General features: G+C 41.1%; 1 protein-coding gene across 2 annotated transcripts in view; it reads left to right on the top strand.

Annotated features, from left to right (window-relative positions):
* Positions 1–15: 15 nt before the first annotated feature.
* The window catches only part of PRAG1 (PEAK1 related, kinase-activating pseudokinase 1), a 42,260-nt gene continuing 33,080 nt past the window's right edge, over positions 16–9,195 (top strand). Inside the window, exon 1 of one of the 2 annotated variants that reach the window (XM_039345200.1) lies at positions 16–264. The gene's annotated coding sequence lies outside the window, so the exon portion shown is untranslated. Of the gene's footprint in view, positions 265–383; positions 607–9,195 lie in introns of those variants that run through there. The other variant, XM_039345201.1, reaches the window with a different exon arrangement.

Here is a 9,195-nt window from a genome sequence, read left to right as displayed (position 1 = left end):
CGAAGTGGGCGGGACGGGCAACGGGCGGGAGGAGACGGAAGGCTCCTTTCGCTGCTGCTGCAGCAGGAGGAGGAGGAGTCGCCGATCAATCTTCCCTGGCTGAGGCGCACGCAGCGCTTCAGGTTGTCCCGCTCCCTAGCCGTTTGCCCGCCGGCAGGGCGCTTGGAGAGCATTGGCCGGTGGCGAAGCAGGAAGGAAGTCCCGCTTGGGGAGCCCCTGGCCGGGCGCCTTGGCTTATGGCGCTGCAGCCGAATGTCTGGGACGGTAAGTTTCCCTCCGCGCTTCCTAAAGCTGGGATCCGCCGCCGGCAATGCGAGGCGGGCGAACTTTCTCCCGCCTGGCTTGGCAGGAGGCAGCTTCCCCAAGTGACGTTTGCTAGGCAGAGACAGGCGCTCATTCATTCTCGGCAGGTCCGGGCAGCCGCCTCGGGTGCCTGCCTTTCGGAGCGAGACCGTGGCCGAAAGGCAGCTTGCAGGGAGGCACCGGACCAAACTTCGGCGGCCGGAAAGGAGAGTTCTCGTGGCCGCGGCCGAGGAGCTGCGTGTGCACCGCGGGCAGCCGAGTTGGGGCTGGGGAAGTGCGGAAGGCGACTTGCCGAAGCTTCTCGTAAGGCAGCCTGGCTGACCCGCCTGGCTTTGTTTGGGGGCAGGCTTTTTAGCTCGGAGCCCTGGCACGTGCGGCGCGTCTGTAGATGCCTTTCCCCGCTTTGGTGGAACCGGGGATTGAAAAGAGCCCAAAGGTGTGGCTGCGTTTCCAAGGCTTGCCCTGCACAGAAAGGAAAGCCCTGCTTTTGCCCTGCGTTAAAGGACCCCGCCGCACTTGCACAAAAGTGACAGGGGTCAGCTGTTCCCTTCGGAATCTTTGAGATGCCTTCCAGGAGCGAGAGAGAGGTCTTTTTCTTATAAAGCCGAGGAAACGGTACAGGGCTTAAACGATGGTCTTTCCAGGGTGTCCTAAGCTTTTAAACCCAGATTTCATTAGATGCCCAAATTGAAAAAATGGAGAGGAAATGTTACTAAAAGCTGCACAGCCAGAAACTGTGGTGGGAACTGGTATTGTTGAACAACCTTTTTTTCTCTCGACTTCAAACTCTGCACATTTGAAACCCCTTTTTTTTCTGAGTATTTCTGGAATGCAGTATTTACAGTCTTTGGTTTCTTACCTCTGCCTTGCTCAATTATTTTAAAGTTGCCAATTTCCTTAAAGCTTGCTGTACTTAAAATGCATTCTAAACTGTCTTTTTCATTTTAGCTGAACCTTCTGACCATTTCTTACTATCTTGAATGGGCCTCTTCACCGACACATTTCCATATAATTTTGGATTGAACACTTCCCTTTTCTTCAACATCTCTGATATAAAATGTTTCCAAGGGAAAACATTATTGAAGACATTCCTTTCAAACTTAATGCCATAAAGCTTAAAGATATACAGAAGCAAGCAAATAATCTAATATTTATTTATTCATTTAGGATATGGCAGATAATGAAAATATTGAAATGTAATTTTTTTTTGACTGATTTGCAAATCTGTCCTAAATTTATTTTATTTATTTATTTATTTATGAGACTTATATATCGCTTTAAGTGCAAGCACTCTCTAAGCGGTGTACACCAGTAAGCAATGTATATATATATATATATATATATATATATATATATATATATATATATATATATATATATATATATATATATTTTCATTGCCCCCAACAATCTGGGTCCTCATTTTACCTACCCCGAAGGATAGAAGGCTGAGTCAACCTTGAGCCGGTGAGATTTGAACCGGTGACCTGCTGAACACAGTCAGCTAAAGTGGCCTGCAGTACTGCACTCTAAATGCTGCGCCACCTCAGCTCTTTTAATTTACCTTAATTAAGGATTTTTTTCTTGCGGCCAGTTGCCAGAAATCCAAATTGTCAGTGTTTTGTCTACCGGACCGGACCTTTTCAATTTGTGGTTTATAAACTAGATAGAGCAAAGCTTTTTTGAATGTCAAGTCACTAGAGCAGTGCTTCTCAACCCCGGCAACATGCTGGCTGGTGAATTCTGGGAGTTGAAGTCTATACTTTCCATATGGCTTGAAGTTGCTGAGGTTGTGAAACATTGTGTTAGAGCAGTGGTTCTCAACCTTTTTAATGCCGCGACCCCCAACCGGTCGTAAGTCGAGGACTACTCAACCGGTCGTTAGTCGAGGATACTCAACTAATGCAGCACCGTTTGCAGAATGGGACTTTTGGCGGGCTCAGCAGGGCAGAGACAGCCTGGACAATTCCTATTGGCTTTTGAAAGCCAATAGAATTAGACTCTATTCAAGAGAGTCTATTCTATTGGCTTTCAAAAGTCAATAGAATAAAAGGGAGTAGCACAGCTAAGGAAAAGGGGAAAAAAATGGTGGACTGCGTTGTTTGGCGACCCCCGTGAAATGGTCGTTCGACCCCAAATGGGGTCCCAACCCACAGGTTGAGAACCACTGTGTTAGAGGCTTGATAAACTAATTCTGCTGCCTGTTTGTTATTGCTAAAACAGTACAAAGTGTCAAACACCTGGCAAGCAACAGAGCATGGTTAGTCTGGGCTCCTTGCAATATTTTCAGTCACATGCTACAATTTCATTTTTCTCTGTGAGATACTTTCATCTTGGTGAATTTTAAAAACAGCAAAATACACACATTTATATCTGCTCCAGTTTTATCTTTTACTGGTGGGGATGATCCAGCCATATTTTAGCCCATTTTATTTCCACTGATGTATTGGGTTTAAATTTCTCCCACTGAAGTAAATGGAGCATTCTCTTGTTTAGAATTTAGCAGTTTGATTCTGGGGATTAATTATTCCACTAAAATAGGCCTAACATATATTGTATAAGGCGCCATGTGTGGGTTATGGTTCTTGGCTGATTATTTTTATTATGTTTTTATCCATTTTATATCTGTGTTCCATGTTTTATACTTTTATGATGCTGACTGCCAGGAGCCTTAGTTGATTGTGGCAATGTTCAAAATTAATAAATAAATCGTAACCACCCACATTCCTTCCAGAAATGAATCTCTTTGTGCATGGAAATGTTCCTCTTTCTTTGTAGCTGTTTGGTCCCTTGGGCACCAAAAATATGCCAGTCCCTAATACATGGAATCACTAATTTATTTATAGTAACTAAAGCCCAAGCCATTTTTGCTGAATGATCTACCATAACCATGAATTATGTCATACGGTCTGTCATTTTGTAACAGCTCTTATATTTCAGTGATAGTTATATGACTTTTCTTACCATCAGGCTATATAGATCTTGAATGCCATCTCCTGGGATTTGGGGGTGGGTGGGAGAGGTGTCTCCTTTGACATGAATAGGAAAACACTATAGAAATGAATGCAGCTCTGCATATCCTGGTGGCTTGCCATTCCCATGGTAGTTAAAGTGCCAGCTGATCAGAACAGATAGTGGTATATTATTGATCCAGGCAATGAACGAACAGAGACTGAGCTGCCAGTCTAATATCCAGCATTTTCTCTATACCTTCAAACTTAATACCTACCAAGGAGTTCCCTTTTAGAAAGAGAAGATTGTGCACAGCGTTGAAAAAGAATTAACTAAATATATTAGAGGCAGAAGATAATAGGAAACCTAAATAAATCTGGTTAATACGAGTCCCATTCACTATATATATATATATGAGGTTTTCGCGGGTGTTTGTATGTAGGTCTTTGGTTATTCGGGTTTTCTCCCGCGTCAAATTGGAAGTGTCTTGGCGACGTTTCGACGAAGTCTCATTCGTCATCTTCAGGCTGGTGTTTTCGGCTTCATGCTCCTAGAAGCACAAAGCCAAAAATACCAGATGACGAATGAGACTTCATCGAAACGTCGCCAAGACACTTCCAATTTGACGCGGGAGAAAACCTGAATAACCAAAGACCTACATATATATCATTTTAGCCTTGCCAAATCATGTTTTCACCCCTTCTATACTCTGCTTCACGCATCATCTTTTGTTATTTTGATTTGTCATGTCCCTCTTTGAGAGGATCGCATTAATTGTAGCAGCCATGCCATCCTCGTTTTTTTCCTTTCCTTTCAACCCTTTCACTCTTCCTTCATGTATTTGTTTTACTGTTTGTTTCTCATTCATTCTTTCTTGGCCAGATCATGTCAGCCTTCTTTTATGCTGGTTACTCCGTTTGGTTCCTTATCCACATTCCTTCCGCTCTCGTTCATTCTTGATCTGAATTCTTCTTGGTTTATCAGATAACATTTCTTCTTTCCAGTCATGCCCAGTTCTAGGGAGCAGTGCTCATCTTCATTTCTTAGCCAAGGGAACCAGTGTTGTCTGAAGACATTTCCATGGCCATGCGGACAGCATGGCCTATATGGGGAGGAGCACAGAACTCTGTTACCTTCCCATCAAAGTGATACCTATTTATCTACTCATATTTGCATGCTTTCAAACTTCTAGGTGGGCAGGAACTGGGGTAAGTAAGAGGAGCTCAGAAAGCTTGGAAGATAAAACCTCTGGTCCCAGCGACCCACCCAGATTGGATCCAGGAGCTCACCTTGTAACATGGTGCTCGGGTTTCGAACCTGGGCTGTCGGCTTTCCAGCTGACAAGCTCAGTGTCTTTAACCACTGAGCCATCGCACGCCCCACTTCATGATGCTTGAAACGATGCTTCGATTCTGTAGCAGGCGAGCTGGGTTTTCATCATATTGCCCGCAATTAAGTTTATATATCATGTTTAACATCTTCTAAATCCATTCCTTTATTCCTGTGCTTATGGAGCATTGCTGTTCCATATTTGGAAGAAAACAGATGTGGTGTGTTATTTTGTCTCTCTAAGATTGTTGCCCCAGAGAACTTTATACTAATTCTGAAATCTGCCCTCCATCCTTTGTGATCCATACTGGTTGTGTTTGAAAGTTGAGCCAGTTTATTTCACGGTCAGCTACAAGTTGTTTGAAATCACAGAAAAAACTAGAACTTTCTTTGAAAAGCTGCAAGTCTGTGTACTCATTTGCAGGAACTTTTTTTTTTTTTTTTGGTCAGGCTGTCTGTGAGTTCCTTGATGTTAGAGTTAGGGTTAACCCCACCTAGATGATATTTCAAGGAGAAAGAAAGTTTGTTGGCTCTGCAGTTCTTCTCCTTCATAAGAACTATTTAGAATTTTAGATGCTTTTTGTGTATGACCAAACACATGCAATAGGAAACAAAAATATACTGTAGTATTAGGTGTGCATACAATTCATTTTATGTAAAGTAGAAAGGAATTTCTGCTTCATCAGGACCTGTGGATATCTCAGGACAGGGCAATGTGGTCTAAGAGTGGGGGGGGGGGGAACAAATAAATTAAAATAATTAAAAATCTAAAAGAGTCAAGTTGCTTTTAAAGTCTAACATAATTTTTACTGTATGACCTTGGGAGATAATACTGTACATTTCATAAAATATGAAGAGAACGGAAACGTAGTAGTTTGTGCCATAGGCTTTTGTTGGATTTTACTATATTACTGCAGTACGACAATATGGCAACCATCTGGAAACTGCTAAAGTAATTAAGAATTTGGCTATTGGCTCAATGAGATGTGTACATTGTAAATGGAGGTTCCAGAAATACCACATTGCATCTGCTAAATTGAAATGTCTTCAAATCATCATGTTAATTATGAGAGAACAGGCTAGACTTTTTAATGTTAATTTTAACAAGTCTTGAAAGCTTATGTGGAATTTTCTAATTGATGACAAGATGATCCTAGTAATTAAAGATCAGGTAGCCTTACCTCAATCTGGAATGTAGTAATGGAGACATCATATCTGAAATGGAGACAAAATATCTGAAATGGAATTTAACAAATTTATATCATGGGGGTTTAAAAAGAGAAGTGTAAAAATGTCAGATATTCTGGGGTTGGGCCACTCTGGCTGCTTAGTCAGATAATCTAGAAACACTTAGAGGCTGTAGTGTCTGTTTAGCACAGTGATGGTGAACCTTTTAGAGACCAAGTGCCCAAAAACTGGCCTTGCCCCATTTCACCCTCTGTCCCGCCCCCGCTCCGACCACACCCCGCCTGCCCACAGGGCCACTGCCTCCAGGGCCCGCCGTAGATCATCCAGGCAACCCAGCAGTGCCATGGCGGCCACGCCCTCTGCCCACGCCCCGCAGCATCAACTGTGCGTGATGGGGTGAGGGCAGAGTCTTGTCTATACTGCCTGGCTGCCATGTCCTTGGTTGTGCTGCTCTGCATGTGCCACACTTGGGGGCAACTCTCCTCCAGGCGGGCTGTTGGTGAGGAGGGGGTCGCGGGGGGAGGCAAAGCTGGGGCAACCGCACGTGTGCCCACAGAGAGGGCTCCGAGTGCTGCCTCTGGCACCCATGCCATAGGTTCTCCACCACTGGTATAGCAGTAACATCATGGCAATGACGATCAACCTACTCTCATTCATCACCAGAGATCATTGTGCGCTTGGATCTCTCTGAGTCCAAAATGGTACACACTCTTGTACAGGAATGAAAGACAGCATAGCTTTGAAGGAATGTCAGTGTTTGCAGAAGGTGCTGTAGATCTTAAAAGATCTCCCCCACCTCCCAAAATAGACCAAAAAATCCTTCTTATCATACTTAGAAGCCATAAATGAAGACAGAATGTTAGGAGAAATGGAAAGCCCTGGGCATGTCTAAGTGGTAGAAACTCTAAACTGAAGTATTTCACTTTGCAAGTTTTTTGCAGGACTAACTGTTGCTAATATAACAATTATCTTTATTTATGTAGTCTTAATACTTAGAGCAATTGAAATGCCACCAGTTGTTCTTGCAAAAAAAAAAAAAACCTTGTAAAAATAGACCGTTACAGATTGTGAAAAGGATTGCAACTCAACAGAAAAGGCTACGACAGGACAAGAAGTAACAAGTAGAAAATTATTAAAGAGAGATCCAACCTAGAATTAAAGAGAAATTTCCTGACAATGAGAACAATTAATCAGTGGAACGGCTTGCCTCCAAAACTTGTGAGTACTCCTTCACTGGAGGTTTTCAAGAAGAGGTTGGGCAACCATTTGATTGGAATGGTATAGCATCTCCTGGTTGAACAGGGTAGTTAGACTAGAAGACCTCCAAGGTCCCTTCCAATCCTGTTTATGTTCTTTCTTCTATCGTTGAAAAATACCAGACGTTTTGCTAGTACATTATTAGACAGTATTCTATTATTTATTTCTTAGTTTGTTTATCAAATTTATAGATCCATCCACTTCACGGTGATTTTGGGTGGTATCCACAATTAAAATATAACAACAAAAAACAATAAGCAAAGCAATTAAAAATAACCATTAAAGTACAATGAAACAGCTAAAATTATAATAAAGTGAAAAACACAGGAGAGTACATTCTAAATTTGACAAAACCAGATTTTAAGGCAGGGGTAGTCAACCTTGGCTCTTTTATGACTCGTGGACTTCAATTCCCAGAATTCCTGAGCCAGCTTAGGTAAGCTGGCTCAGGAATTCTGGGAATTGAAGTCCACGAGTCATAAAAGAGCCAAGGTTGACTAAGCTGGCTCAGGAATTCTGGGAATTGAAGTCCACGAGTCATAAAAGAGCCAAGGTTGACTACCCCTGTTTTAAGGGCTTTCTTGAAGGTTAACAAAGTAGGGACCAATCACACTCAGGGTGGGACTATAATGTTCTACATCGTGTCAGCGTTCCACTAACACAACAATGATCACAAAATAAGATGCAAATGTTCAACATATTTTTGTTAGAAAGTTTTCATTTAATATGCAGTATGTGTGGCATGTCCTGGCACTAGAAGCAGCAGCTCTGATCCATCTGGGGTTGGGATGAACAACAATTGCTGTCAGGCATCTAGACAGGGGACCCCTAAAATGTTGATTCATTTATTTTTCTGTTTCAACTGTATATGATATGTGGATTGGCAAAAACCTCTATTAGTCAGTAGGTTTTGTAGATTTTTCCCCAGATCACTGCATATATATAAATTAATTCTAAAAAAAAATGAGATAAGCATAAAAAAGCTAGAAAAAATACATGTACAAGAAGTATTTTAGTAGGCTTTTAGCATAGTCTTATCTTTTCACTTCTGTGAACATCTTCAGAAAATAGTTGGTGTTTCAAAATCTGGCAGATACCTGTTATTTATTTAGGTGCTTTCTTGAACTTCCAGATGTTAGCCTTCTGTATGCATTAGATTCACATTATTTTAGCATTGTTGCCATATTTAGTTACCCAAAACAGGAACTGCTGTACTTCACATAGGGTGAGCTCAGCTTCCCTCTGCTTTTTTCACTGCAAATGCTATGCATCATGGTGAGTAATTCTTAGAATTGTTTTCCTTCCCTTACATTTTATCTCATCTGTTTTTGTAACTTAAAGTTCATTAATTGCTGCATTTAAAGCATAGAGACATGTGAGCAGAATCTGGAAAATTTGAAAGAAGAATTCACTCAGCTTTGTGCAGTCAACTTTTGCAGCAAATACATAGAACTATTTCATTTTATTTTAGAGATTTTTCTGATGAATGGATTGAATCAGATGTTCCATGTTATTGTGTTTTTGTATCCTTGAATAAGGATGCAAAAATTGTAAGTCTTGTAAAGTGAAAAGATCAACAAAATAGGTTGATGATTTTTCCTATTATATGGAAAGGGGCTTCATATTTTTGAGCCACTTACAGAAGAGAGGAACAATCTCAATTTCCATGCCATTTTATCAATAATAACTATGCCAATTAGTGGGACTAAGTTGAAATACATTCTATCTATATATTACAGTTGTCTCAGTACATTGATAGCTCAGCTGACAATTTCAGAAGTTGACTTTTCTTTTACTCTTCATTGTTTCCCTTTTTCTTTCATTGTATAGAAGAGCAAAATATGTTTTTGCTTCATCAGCATACGGATTTATGATCAGTAATATGGAGTGTCTTCAGAATGTGAGCTTCTTAAATTTCCATTGTGGCTAGTTAGGCGAATATTCATAAACATATATACATATGCGTGTTTTCTTCTTTAACACACTATGTGAATGAAAAGAGCATTTTTATTCTAGTTGGCCTCCGTCATTTAGGAATCTAAAACTATTGTTTCAGTAATCAAAATTCAACAGGCTATAGCTTAATTGAAGGGTAAGAGGTAGCAAAAGTAAGCAAGCATATTTTAAAGGAGTTTTATAATATGCCTTAATTAAATAAAGTTGTAC

The sequence above is a fragment of the Crotalus tigris genome, unplaced genomic scaffold, assembly GCF_016545835.1.
Source record: "Crotalus tigris isolate CLP2741 ecotype Arizona unplaced genomic scaffold, ASM1654583v1 scf7180000017946.1269602, whole genome shotgun sequence".
Taxonomy (NCBI): Eukaryota; Metazoa; Chordata; class Lepidosauria; order Squamata; family Viperidae; genus Crotalus; species Crotalus tigris.
The sequence above is the reverse complement of the archived record's forward strand: the minus strand, read 5'-3'. Positions and strand labels throughout refer to the sequence as shown.